This window comes from Salvia hispanica, chromosome 1 (assembly GCF_029641045.1).
Source record: "Salvia hispanica isolate PSC_SH4W2 chromosome 1, Shi_PSC_v1, whole genome shotgun sequence".
Classification (NCBI taxonomy): Eukaryota; Viridiplantae; Streptophyta; class Magnoliopsida; order Lamiales; family Lamiaceae; genus Salvia; species Salvia hispanica.
The window spans coordinates 30,400,521-30,415,699 of NC_142692.1; positions in this window are offsets into that span (position 1 = coordinate 30,400,521).

The window sequence follows — 15,179 nt, forward strand, 5'->3', positions numbered from 1 at the left end:
CAGTCCGGGAACCAGTCAGAAGATCCGTGGTTTTGTACTAAAGATCTTCACGTGGAGAAGAAGCTAGCCATCTTCGATTCTTTGGAGAATCATCAAGGTATAATGGCTGAACCTTAGAAAAACATGTTTTAGGTTTCAATTAATTTAAAGCATGTTATTATTTGAGTTATGAGCGTGATACATGTGATAATTACACGAATAGAATTTGTCTAAATAATCCGCTAAATAGATCAGAATTATCTGTAATTGATTTATGTGTGCGCTTCCGCTGCTAGTTCCTTCAATTGGTATCAGAGCCAGTCTTTGGCTCTGATTATTTGGATTTAAATTTCGCAAAATTCATGTATGCATGCGTTTTTGTTTTCGAAGCATGTTCTTGTTTTTAGTTGTTATATTTTACGCATGATGAACTCAAGAACAATCGAAACAAAGAACTCAAATATTTTGAATGCACGAGATGTACGATTCGTCGGCGCTTGCGCCGAGACGAATCGTGCTACATGCGATCGATGAAGGGTAGTCGAGCGACGGGGCGATCGACCGGCGACGCACAGACGAGGGTGGACTCGTGCGCGCCGCCGGTGTGACCGCCGGAACCGCCGATCTCCGAGCAATCGCAGTCAACCAGTGGGAGCAACGGTGCGATCGGTTGGCGACGCGAACACGAGCGTGGGCTCGTCCATGCCGCCGGCGAGACCGCGTCGCAGGTCTTCCTGCAACTGACGGCGATCGACGGCCATGGTAGGCGAATCTGATCGCTGCTCGTCCGAGAGCAGCGGCGGTTCATCCATGGCGGAACCCTGACCCTAACCCTAATCCTGACCCTAGTCGAACCCAGCCCTAGCGACGCCGGACCGAGAACCAGCGACGCCGTTCGCGGCTGCTGCTGTTCTGTGCGAGATCGTCTGGGCGGAGGGATGCGCCGGAGCTGCATGGCGGTGACCGCGTGGCTGGGCGACATCGACGAAGGAGGAACTCGTCTCTTACGCGACGGGTAGAGGGAGAAAGGAAGCAGCCGCGCGTAGCGCGGGCTGCCAGAGCGGCTGGACGGCGTACTCACCGTTCCGGCGGATCGACTCCGGTGATTTTCGTCGTTCGTCATACGTGCCAACCTCGTACGATGAGATAACGATGAAATATTAATTTTAATGATTATTTAATTCCTAAATTAATAGATATTATTAAAATATTATTATTTAAATGAGATAAAATCTTTTGGGAAGATTTCCCTAGATTTTAGGAATATATTGATTATTTTCTATATCTATGAATATTTTATATCCTAGATGATATAGATAAGAATAATTAAATGGTTTCCTAATAATAATATATATCTAGAATCCTAATAAGGATAGATATGTAGGATTTCATTAAATAATAAAATTATTCTCTTCCCAATCTTAATAAGGAATTAATTTATGTTTATTTATTCATGTCCGTCAATAATATAAATAAATAATTATATTATTTTAGATAAATCTTATAGAAGACATGAATATGGTTTAAAGTTTAGTAATTAATATATTATTCTTTAGTAAGGTGTTTAAAAGATTATAAAAGATTTAATTATCCAGTCAATTAAATACCAACAGAATTTAATTAAGCCTTTAATCTGCCCTAAGGCTAAGGATAATTAATGAAAAACCATAACTTAAATATCTAAGCGATAATTACGAACTAAGTTTGTATATGGTCTCCATCGATTGGTCCACAACTTATGAAGCTAATTTCTGAATATTATCGCCACCCATGCTGTGGGAACAATAATCCTAAGAAATAGCGAGTTCATATAGGTGGACTTCTCATTTGTAAATAGTATGGACTAGAAAGTAGTTTCCAATATTATCGCCACCCATGCTGTGGGGACAATAATCCTAAGAAATTACAAGTTTCAGAAGTCTAAACAGAATTTACGAGATAGCTTGGTGACGGTGCAGGTTTCTTTCCCTTTGGTTTTCGTATGTAATTGGAGTGTATCCAACTGATCAGGAAGAGATTCCCGACCCAGCTGAGTCGTTGGTACGATAACCGGGACCTGGCTTCAAACAAATTTCCTCAACCCATTTCTACTGATTAGTATAATGGAGGTAAGGGTCGAATCCCACGAGGATGGACACGTTTTGATAACTGCGGTGACTTTCCTGGGTGTTTTGGTTAGCTACCACGCTTGGGTTGAGATTTTACCTAGACAGGAAATAAAGGTAGTACTCTACTGACTAGTAGGTGGGAAAATAACAGACATGTGGGAGTGTTCGTGAAAATAGGGGACAAGGTGTATCAGAGACATATGGAAAGTAGTCAGTTACTAAAAGAGGAAAATTAGACAACAAGGTATATCTGATGGCTGGGGGCTTTCTGACAGGTCTGGGCAGTACATCTGAAAAGTAGGGAACAAAAGCAAAAGTAACTTAAAAGTAAAGTGGTTCAAACTAAAGTTGATTTTGACGTTTTCTTCTTCACCAAGTATTAACAGAATTCAGATAAACACAAACACCATGACTGAACTTCAGATTCACAAATTCAAACTTAAGATCCATCGATTTAAATGCTCAAACTTAGATTAAACAGTGAAACTGCAACTTAACTTCTACTGACTGACATGCAAGGTGGTAATCACAACGCAGAAAAGAACTCATGCACGAAAACTTGACTAAACATAGCTACACTTTGAATCAACAACTCTCGATAAGAAAACACTTAGAAATTGAAAGCAATGACTAAATCTAACTTTCCTAGGCAGAATGAAGCAAACTCGAACCAAAGTGACATGCGAAATAGAAACTTCATAACGTAAATGTTGGAAAATAACAAAGTACTTCAAAAGAGCAACATCGATGAGTGTTTGCAAATAACTAACGATGAAAACAAGTAAACTTTAAACTAAAAAAGCGATTAAGATTGTTTTTGCCACTCCGGGCGATGATACTACTACACTGCTACGATAACTGGCTGGAACGGCGGACTGATGACTTCTCCGGCAGACTCTTGGACGTCAAGTGACCATGGCTGTGGCGAGGAACGAGAGGTAGGATAATGCTGAAGGATCGATATTCTAGAGAGAATTCTACTAAGTGTGATTGTCGAACTGCGAACCATTTTCTCTCTCCAAGTGGCTTCTTTTATAAGGAGGCTTGCCCTTGCTTTTAGGTTAGACTTCTCCCGCAATTTGACCTTTTTGCCCTTGTCAATGATCATCCCAGCTATCCTCCTTCTCCATCTCGAGCCATTTCTCTGGCATGCATCCTGCTCAGTATCGCACCCTTCTGGCGCCCTTTTTACTTGCGTCACCTGAATCGTCTCCTACTGACTTGGATCCTTCAATCCTGCACACTTAAGCAACTGTTTTGCAGATAATACATGAATTTCACGACATACTGACCAGTAACCAAGGCTTAGAATACGACTTATCAAACTGCTCACATTTACCACATGCTTGTCCTCAAGCGTGAAGACAAACAAAAAGAAATAAGTCGAATTCGAGCCTGGTTACTCCCCTGACCGACTCTACCTAGCTAGACTCAAGACTCTGACGCAAAAGAAAAGAAAAAAAAATAACGACACAAACACATAACACATATAGTTAACTTAAACACATAGAACAGGCTATATTTTCAACCACCCTTCCCCTCGAGATCAGGTGCAATCCGGCCTTAGGCAGCCTCAAACTTCCGCCGCCCCCCTTTTCTTCCCCAGTCAGTATATCTGCTTGTCAGGATCACCCAATCTTAGGCCAAACACTGGGTTCACTCAGTCACTCATTCCTCACAGGGGATGTTAAGACTGTCTTCTCTCAATGCTAAACCACAGATGTTTCGGACTCAGATCTCACATGCAGCTCCTGAAGGTCATTAAGGCTTGTAATGGGGCTAGTGGTTTGTAATGTTTGGGGTAGTTGTCCCTAAGGCTCTAAGGTTCAAACAATAACTACTTATTTGATGAGGGAGAACTGTGTGCATTCGGGCTTCTGGCTAGGGCTTCTTCTTCGGCTGGACAATTTCTGACATTGGCTTCCAACTGGTCAGTAGCTTCTTTGTGGCTTCGCCACCCTTATTCCTTCTTCTCCTTTCTCTTTTTGTGGTCAAGTATCCGCGACCATTTTCTTCAATTTCCTTTTTTGTGGTTTTGCCACCCTTATTCTTTCTTCTATTTTTTTTTGGATCTGGAAATCTCAGATCGATTTTCTCCTTCTTTCTTTGCTTTTCTTTTCTTCAGTTGGTCCCTTTTGTATGTCCTCCTGGGCAGTTGCTTCCTTGCCTTATGCCTTGCACGCACACAGTTCCAGTGGCTGATGGGTTATTTCGGGGTATAAGTTAGGCTAGAAAATGGGGTTCTAAGGTTAGGTTTTTCTTTTTTTTTTCAAGAGGGTTTCCTACTGCCTTCAGGGTTTGCTACACGCGGTCACCTTGCCCTAGACATCATGTGGTAGCCTCTCTTCTTTTTTTTCCAGTATTTAGTGGAAAGTAGTTCCACTTTGGGGTTTCTAACTCACCTTTTAAGAAGGCTTTCGTGTCTGACCTAAGGGATGGGTTTTTCCTTCATACTTGCATCATCTATACTGACTAGGGGTTACTGGAGGGGGTGGTTTCTGTTTTTCGGCATGCCTTATCTCCCTCAATTCCCCTCACCGTCAGTTCGAAGCAGTTGAGTTTTAAGCCCATTCATAAAACATAACACATAATTCCTAGACCTAAACAAACCTAAAAAAAAACTAACATGCACTGACTCAAATGACACATATATACATGTCATACTGGCCATTTGCTCCCCCCTCTCACTTCACAAGTGTCTGCCCCAGATACGGGCTGTCAAGTGAAAATTGGGAATGGCTAGTATGACAGACACACGTTTATAACAAACACATATTATATCTAAAAACTATTCACACTTAGACTATGCAATAGGCTAAGTGGGAGAGTTTCAGATATATTATAAACAAAACAGAGCAAAATATTGACAAACATGAAATATAAACATATAAACTCCTCACACTTAGACTACGCAGTAGGCTAAGTGTGAGGTAACATGCCCACGAAAAAACACAAAGAAAAACATAATAAACATATGCACAAAAGTAGCAAACCCTTTACTTCTCACACTTAGACTATTAAATAGGCTAAGTGTTATGAATGGGGTTTGCATATAATTAAAACACATAAATCTACCTATTTAATAAAAGTACAAAAACATAAACAAAAGAAAAACTTAAAAATTAAAAAGAAAACTAACTGGTCAGTTGGGGGTGGTTCGGTCAGATGTTCCTCCTGCTCCTTCTTGGGGCAGGGTTCTGTGCAGGTGAGTCCGTTGGTTCTTCTTCAGTAGGTCCGGGTTGGTTGTCATCATCCTCCTGTTGTCCGTCGCCGTCTTCTTTCTCAGGTCCGGTGGGTTCTTCTTCCTGTCCTCCATGTCCGCTTGTTCCAGCTCCGTTGCTTGCCTTCCCTCTTGCCAACTCCCTTAGGACGCTCTCCATTAGGGCTGTCAGTTTCGCCATCTCTGCCCGCGATTGTCTATTCTCCTCAGCCAGCTCAGTCACTGCCCACTCCAGATTTTCTTGCCTCAGCCTCTGTGCTTGGTCGATCTGGCCAGCTTGCACCTCCTGGCCGTGTTGTGCCCTTCATCCAGGGGCTTCTCCCATTGGGTAGAACCGGGGTACACCTTCTCTGTAGTATACCAAATTGGTGCAGACGAAGAAGGGTATATCAAATAGGCCAGGAGCGTTGACCATGTACATTGGAGACAGGTCCTCTGCCTCTGTTATGATGATGTTGTTGCGCACGAAGGCTCCTAGTATGTGGCAGAGCGACAAGTTTCTGGCTGGGTAGGTGGCTATCATGTGGCATTGGTAGGCTGAGAAATTTTGTTGGTTTTGGTTCGGTGGGTACTAGTTATACTGGGCAGGAGGGTTATACTGATCGTGGTTGTGCTGGTACTGACTTTGGTTTTGGTGGTGGGTGTTATGTTGAGGCCCTGGGTTAAATTGGTTCTGGTTCTGGTTTTGGTTTTGAGAGTTTCGCTGATGGGGTGGCACATAAGTAGGGTTCGGGTTCTGGTTTTGAGAGTTTTGGTTCTGAGGATGCTGGTTCCTTCCTACCCAGTTAGACTGGTAGTCAGGGTTTGTTGGTCCGCGGTTGGGATATTGGTTCGGTTGGGGGTTGGGTTGATTTGGAGCCTGATTTTGGTTCTGATTATGATTTCCATCTCCCCATCGGAAATTTTGGTGGTCCCTCCACGGTGCATCTCTTTGTTTTCCCGGAATCCAATTGCCGTTGTAATTGTAGTATCCTGCGGCATTTGCTTGCTCCACATCCAGCGAGTTGTCCGGCTGATCATATGGTAGTGCTGGGGCTTCTTGGCCTCCAGTTGGAGAAGGTGGTGGAGTGTTCTGTTTGATTGCAGTCAGCAATTCCTTCTTTAATTCCTCCATCTTCAAGTCCATCCGTTCCTCCTGGTTAGTAGCCGAAGCACTCGCTACCCTTTCTCTGCTTACCTATCTCTCGCGTTGTCGTACGTCTTCTTCGCATTCAACAGCTTGCGTAACACCTTCTTGGCTTCACTTACTCTCAACTGGGTGAAATCGCCTCCAGATGATGAATTCGCCAGATCCTTGGTTTCCTTATTCATCCCCTCATAGAAGGTGTGGTGCACCTCTATCTCCTTCATCCGATGGTTGGGGCATGATTCCAAAACGCTCATGTATTTCTCCCAATACTCGCTCAGGGTTTCATCATATTCTTGCCTTATGCACGATATTTTCCTCTTCAATGCACTTGTCTTCGAAGATGGGAAAAACTCGGCTAGGAAAACTGACTTGAAGTCGGCCCATGTATTGATAGAGTCGGCTGGCAGGCGCATGAACCAAGTGTTGGTGCACGCAGCGGAAGAGCATGTAAATAAATCACATAATAATCAGATCTATTTAGCAGATTATTTAGACAAAATCTATTCGCGTAATTATCACATGTATCATGCTCATAACTTGAATTAATCATGCTTTAAGAATAATGAAAACCTAAAACATGCTTTTCTACGGAGTAGAATAATACCTAATTAATTCTCCAAAGAATTGAAGATGGCTAGCGACTTCTCCACGTGTAGCTTTAAGTACTAGACCACAAATCTTCTCTCTGGTTCCCGAACTGTACTCTAATATCAGTGTGGGCTGATCTTACTAGAATACTAGGACTTAAATAAAGAAGACAGAAGAAATCCTTTTTGGAATAGGACTCAAATTCGAAATCTCCTACAGCTGGGAGAGATCGAAATTTTCGAAAATTGCAATATGAGATATTGTGTATTTTCTGTCTCCTTTATTCTCCTATTTATATTAAGTTCCTTTTGGGCCCAGACAGGGATCTATGGAAGGCTTTGGATATGGGCTCATCCAATTTACTTTTTACTAATTAAATTGAACCCACAATTTAATATAAGTTATAATTGGAATATTACGAGCAGCCACTACAGAAGTAATATTGAACTCTCCCCATCCAAATCCGAAATTATAAGTAATCCGGGTTTCCGTTTATCTTTCATTTCCCGTGCTTAAGATTAATATGTCCATTAATTAATTAATGTCTGCTATTGACTTAATTAATTAACTTCTTATTAATTCCAAGAGTGGACTTAGCATGAAACACTCATTTATTATTCATAGAGTAATCATACTCCAACTAGCTAGGTTCCGAATAATAAAACTTAGTTTCGCGCTCCTCTTGAGGACATTATCAAACGAGACTCACCTCGTGCACGATTCAATATAATAGCAATCCTAGCACCGCTAGATATCGATCACCACTGCCCAATATATCAGGATAATTGGGCTACGAAAAACCCGCACCATTTGATAAGTCAAAGCAATGCATAATCAATACCGTATGCTCAATGCTAACCTACATTGATTAAGAAATAAATATTTATCAAGACCTCGCCTTTCAGTAGATAGCCCAAGGCAAGTCTTGCTGTTAGATCCGTTCAGTGCTATACCACACCAATGTCATCTTATTTCAGTAAGGCTTAGAAATATACGGACTGACATTGCAACCTTTCTCGATGGGTAGTCTAATTCCATCTAGGTTGTGAAATTCATATTTTTCTTTGTTTAGAACTGACCGTATTACCTTAAAGTGGACGACGCCCACAACCGGTCTACTAAAACAAAGACTTAGACTTTGTTAAGTTAACTTATACATTTAAACATGCATTAACATCCATTAAATGTAAAACATAACAACATTATGACAAAAATAATCTGTTTTATTCATTGGAAAATAAAATAAGAGTTTTACAGTATTCAATCACTCGAAACGTGATTTCTAGTATACAAACTCTAACAATCTCCCACTTATACTCAAAACACTTTCGAGTATACAAAATGTGCTAACGTCTAAATCTCCCACTTATACTGAAAGCGGATTGAGGTCTTGAATTAGTCGAACTCCCATTCCTTCAACATGGCTTTCATACGGCTTTACCGCTAACGCCTTCGTGAAAGGATCTGCCAGGTTGTTTTCTGACTCAATCTTGACCACTTGTATGTCTCCTCTCTGCACTATATCTCGAATGATATGATACTTCCTCTCTATGTGCTTGCTCGCCTTATGAGCCCGTGGTTCCCTCGAATTTGCCACAGCACCAGAGTTATCACAATAAACGGTGATGCGCTTGGGCATATTCGTAACCACACCTAAGTCCAGAAGGAAGTTCTTAAGCCATACAGCCTCCTTTGCAGCCTCCGAAGCGGCTACATACTCGGCTTCCATGGTAGAGTCTGCAATGCATTTCTGCTTTACACTCTTCCAAACTATAGCTCCACCTCCTAAGGTAAACACATATCCGGAAGTTGATTTTCTCGAATCCAGATCAGCCTGAAAGTCTGAATCTGTATATCCTAAAGGACAGAGCTCGGCTGCATTGTAAACTAGAACATAGTCCTTAGTCCGATTAAGGTACTTGAGTATGTTCTTTACGGCAGTCCAATGTCCTTGGCCGGGATTTGATTGATATCTTGCTACCATGCCAACAGCAAAGCAGATATCGGGTCTAGTACAAAGCATAGCATACATGAGACTACCAACTGCCGAGGCATATGGTATTCTTCTCATCTCTGCTATCTCAGATGCTGTCTTAGGACACATCTCTTGAGACAACTGGATGCCATGTCTAAAAGGTAGGAAACCTTTCTTGGCATCTTGCATGCTAAAGCGTCTAAGTACCGTTTCGATGTAAGATTCTTGGGATAAGCACAACATTTTCTTACCTCGGTTCCTAAGAACCTTGATACCGAGAATGTGTCCCGCATCACCCATATCTTTCATCTCGAACTGGCTGGACAACCAAGTTCGCACTGATGACAACATCTTTTTATTGTTTCCAATTAGAAGAATGTCATCTACATACAAAACTAAGAACACAACATTTCCTTTTTCAACCTTCTTATACACGCAGCTTTCATTAGGGCATTTTTCGAATCCAAACTTTTGAACAGTTTGATCGAAACACTGGTTCCATGATCTAGATGCTTGCTTGAGACCATAAATGGCCTTCTTAAGCTTCCAAACCATGTGTTCCTTGCCCTTCACTACATAGCCTTCGGGTTGTTCCATGTAGATGGTCTCCTCAAGACTCCCGTTTAGAAACGCAGTCTTAACGTCCATCTGCCATACTTCCCAATCCATGTAAGCTGCTATAGACAAAAGTATACGGATCGATTTGAGCATGGCCACTGGGGAGAAGGTCTCATCGTAATCGATACCTTCCTTTTGGGTATACCCCTTAGCCACTAGTCTTGCCTTGAAGACTTTAACTCGTCCATCGGGTCCACGTTTACGTTTGTATATCCACTTGCTCCCAATGGCAGTACAGCCTTCGGGTAGGACAGACAAATCGTAGACGTCTTTGTCTAACATAGATTGTAGTTCCGAATCCATTGCTTTCACCCATTCGCAATGATCGACATCAGCCTGCGCCTCTGCAAAATTCCAGGGATCCAGTACATTGCTGTCCGAGGAGTGATCCATACACTCACCCAAACCAATGTATCTATCGGGCTCATGAGAGACCCTCCCACTGCGGCGCGGCACTACAATATCTGGAGTATTAGTTGAAGTTTCTGGAATTGTTGTTACACTTGGTAATTGTTCTTGGTTAATGGAAGTTGAAACTTGAGTTAGCTCTTCTAGAGCAATCTCACTGCTGGACTTATGATTCATTACATAGTCTTCCTCTAAGAATGTGGCATGAGTGCTCACAATCACTTTCTGATCTCTGAGACTATAGAATTCATAAGCTTTCGTTCCTCTAGGGTATCCTATAAACACGCAAACCTCAGTCCTAGATTCCAGCTTAGTTGGATCCTTTTCCAATACATGAGCCGGACACCCCCATACTCTGAGATGTTCTAGATTGGGCTTACGCCCATTCCACAACTCATATGGGGTAGTAGGAACAGATTTAGAAGGTAAGACGTCTAAGAGATAGTTTGCAGAAAGCAAAGCATGACCCCAAAACGAAACAGGTAACCGTGCATAACTCATCATCGATCTGACCATATTTAATAAGGTCCTATTCCTTCTTTCAGCCACGCCATTCTGCTGGGGTGTGCCCGGCGCAGTCGTTTGGGATTCAATCCCAGCTACCGATAAATAGTCCAAAAACTCGGCACTTAGGTATTCGCCTCCGCGATCAGATCGCAGGCATTTGATACTCTTACCATGTTGCGTCTCTACTTTAGCCTTAAACTCCTTGAACTTGTCAAAAGTTTCAGACTTGTAGCGCATCAAATAGATGTATCCGATTTTCGAGTAGTCATCTGTAAAGGTGACGAAATATCGAAAACCGCCCCTTGCCTCGGTTGACATTGGTCCACACACATCAGTATGAATGAGCTCAAGTACTTCTTTGGCCCTATTCCCCTTTGATCTAAAAGATCTCTTAGTCATCTTGCCTTCGAGACAGGACTCACACTTCGAAAACGGTTCCTTCTCAAGACCTTTAATAAGATCTTGATCAACCATCGCATGAATCCTTCTTTCGTTGGCATGACCAAGTCTAAGGTGCCATAAGTACGTTTCATTCATTGAAGTTGAAGGTTCTTTTCTTTTCTTAGAAATTTTCGATGTAGCATTGAGTTCTGATTTACGTTGATTAAATTGTGTAGAAGTGATCGTGTACAGATTGTTTTCCATGATACCGCGACAGATATAAGAACCATCTTTCTTAATAACGCAATTGTCATTAAAAGAAATCGAATATCCATCATAAGACAATTTAGAAACTGAAATTAAATTTCTTCTAAAAGAGGGTATCAACAAAACATTCTTCAAAATCAAAAATCTATCACTAGAAAAACGTAAATAAACGTCTCCCACTGCAACGGCCGCCACTTTCGTAGCGTCGCCCAGCTGGACCTCTATCTCACGATCATGTAGCCGTCTTGTCACCTGCATCAAGTCAGGATCAAAACATATATGATCAGTTGCTCCAGTATCAATAACCCAAGTATGAGTAGATGTCAAAGCCAAACATGACTCGACTACTAGAGCATGGTGCATACCTGTAGCCTTGCCCTTTTTAGGACAATCTGGCTTCCAATGACCTTTCTCTCCACACTTGAAGCATTTTCCAGTTTGCTTCTTGTCACCCCGCTGTTTCTTCTTTCCCTTAGCATTGTTGACTGCTACTTGGTTCGGTGCCTTTTTCTTTCCTCTTCTAGCCTTAGAGCCAGAGGAATTAGGCGCGATACTCATCATAGCTACTTTAGCTTGAACCATAAGTTCCTCCGCCGACTGAAGTTCAGTCAGCAACTCTGCTAAAGTATAATTCCGTTTGTTCATCTCAAAGTTGAGCTTGAACTGCTGGAAGCTAGGGGGAAGACTCTGAAGGATTATAGTAACCTGGGACTCGGGATCGATCGTCCCTCCCAATACCTCAATCTGGTTGAGGTGACTCATCATCTCGAGGACGTGTTGCCTCACAGACGAGCCTTCCTACATAGACTTCGTCATGATACTCCGAAAGGCTTGAGACTTAGCCGTTCGATTCTGAGTACCAAAAAGATTTGCGAGATTTGTCATGATCTCGGCGGCAGTTTCCATGGCAGAATGCTGATGCTTGAGTACTGATGACATAGAAGCCAACATGTAGCACTTAGCCATCTCATTCGCCTTATGCCACCGTCTATGCGCATCTCGCAATGCTTGGCTGGCACTAGCAGCCGGGACAGCTGGGCGTGGAGTAGTGAGTACGAACTTGTACTCTTCTGCTGTGAGAACGATATCCAAGTTTTGTTTCCATTCGATGTAATTTTGGCCTTCGAGTTTGTTTTCTTTGAGAATGGCAGAAAGAGGATTAAAAGACATCTTGACGAATTTTATTGCACTGCAAACAGAAGATTTTACTATTTGTCATAAACTTATGTAAGGAAATTGAGTAGATTAACCATAAAACTTTTCAAAATCTTACAACAGCAAAATTAATAAATTGTATCCTCCTCAGGAGGTTAATACGCATTAAAATTTCGACAATTTACTGGTCACAACACCGACATATCAATAGCTTCCTCCTCTGGAGGTTGACATGTCAAATGCTTCCTAAGCACGACCACCTGGTTTAGCATTACAGTATTTTATTTCTACAACACACTCCCATAACAATGTTCATGTGTTGATAACAAAATCAAGCTATCTCATAAATTCCGATTGAACCCTGAAACTCGCAATTCCTTAGGATTATTGTCCCTACTCTGTAGGTGGCGATAATATTAGGAATCACTTTCTAGTTCACTCTATTCATTATTTGAGAAGTCCGCCCTTATGAACTTACTGTTTTCGTAGGATTATTGTCCCTACTCTGTAGGTGGCGATAATATTAGAAAATCAGCTTCACAAAATTTGGCAGTCCAACCGATGGAGACCATATATAAACCATTAGTTCATAATTATCGCTTAGATATTTGGGTTATGGTTTTAATTAATTATCCTTTAGCCTTAAGGCAGATTAAGACTAATTAAATTCTGTTGGTATTTAATTTACTGGATAATTAAATCTTTTATAATCTTTAATATCTTAATATAGAAACTATTAATCTAGAATTTAATTCTCATTCATGTCTTACTATAAGATATATCTAAAATAAAATACATTATTTATAATCTTAATTAGACATGAAAAATCAAATTCATATAATTTCCAAGTTCAAGATTAGGAAGAATATCAATTATATTATTTAATGTATTCTTATATATATCATATCTTATAATAGATTCTAGATATATATTATAATTAGGAAACTATTAAATTATTCTTATCTATATCATCTAGGATATAAAATATTCATAGATATAGAAAATAATCCAAATATTCCTAAAATCTAGGGAAATCTTCCCAAAATGTTTTATTTCATTAAATAATATTATTTTTAATGATATCTATTAATTAAACAATTAAATAATCATTAAAATAATCTTTCGTCAATTTCTAGAGATTCGAGGTTGGCACGAATCTACACAACGAAGATACGAAGATATCCCCGGAGATTCTCGCCGGGACGGCGTGTTCGCCCCCCGACGACCGCCGGAAAACCCGCGCCTTACGGCGCGCTCTTCCTTCTCCCTTCTTCCTCCCGGCGGACAACCGCCGAGATTTCACCCTCCGTCGTCGTCGAGCCAGAAGGCGCAGCCAGAGCCACGACCTCCCGGCGATCTCCCACTGCCCGACGAGCTCGCGCGCACCAGCAGCCGGCGGCTGCTCTCGGTTGCGCCTCGCTAGGGCTGGGTCGGCTAGGGTTTCGGTATTAGGGTTAGGGTTAGGGTTTTGCGAAGAAGACCGGCGCCTCGGTGGTTCTCGGACGAGCCACCGTGCCAGGCTTCCTCCGTCCGACGCGTCTGGTGCCGCCTGGGCTCGCGGTCTCGATCGGCGGCGCGCGCGAGCCCCTGCTCGCATGCGCGTCGCCGCGTGATCGCACGTCCTCGGCTCCTGTCGCGTCGCATCGCGTTTGATCGGGGCCGGCTAGGGTTTGGCGGGCTTGGCCGGTGGCGCGCGCGAGCCCTTGCTCGCCGGCGCGTCGCCCCATGCCCGTCGCCCTCGGCTCCCACTCGATTGGCAACCCTCTTCGATCGATCATAGCGCAATTCGTCCCGGCGCAAGCGCCGACGAATCGCACATCTAGTTCGTTCGAATAATTCAAGTTCTATGATTCGAATGTTCTTGAGTTCAACATGCATAAACATAAAAAATAAAAACACAAGAACATGCTTCGTAATCAATCAAGACATGCATACATGAATTTCGCGAAATTTAAATCCAAATAATCAGAGCCAAAGACTGGCTCTGATACCAATTGTTGGTGCACGCAGCGGAAGAGCATGTAAATAAATCACATAATAATCAGATCTATTTAGCAGATTATTTAGACAAAATCTATTCGCGTAATTATCACATGTATCATGCTCATAACTTGAATTAATCATGCTTTAAGAATAATGAAAACCTAAAACATGCTTTTCTACGGAGTAGAATAATACCTAATTAATTCTCCAAAGAATTGAAGATGGCTAGCGACTTCTCCACGTGTAGCTTTAAGTACTAGACCACAAATCTTCTCTCTGGTTCCCGAACTGTACTCTAATATCAGTGTGGGCTGATCTTACTAGAATACTAGGACTTAAATAAAGAAGACAGAAGAAATCCTTTTTGGAATAGGACTCAAATTCGAAATCTCCTACAGCTGGGAGAGATCGAAATTTTCGAAAATTGCAATATGAGATATTGTGTATTTTCTGTCTCCTTTATTCTCCTATTTATATTAAGTTCCTTTTGGGCCCAGACAGGGATCTATGGAAGGCTTTGGATATGGGCTCATCCAATTTACTTTTTACTAATTAAATTGAACCCACAATTTAATATAAGTTATAATTGGAATATTACGAGCAGCCACTACAGAAGTAATATTGAACTCTCCCCATCCAAATCCGAAATTATAAGTAATCCGGGTTTCCGTTTATCTTTCATTTCCCGTGCTTAAGATTAATATGTCCATTAATTAATTAATGTCTGCTATTGACTTAATTAATTAACTTCTTATTAATTCCAAGAGTGGACTTAGCATGAAACACTCATTTATTATTCATAGAGTAATCATACTCCAACTAGCTAGGTTCCGAATAATAAAACTTAGTTTCGCGCTCCTC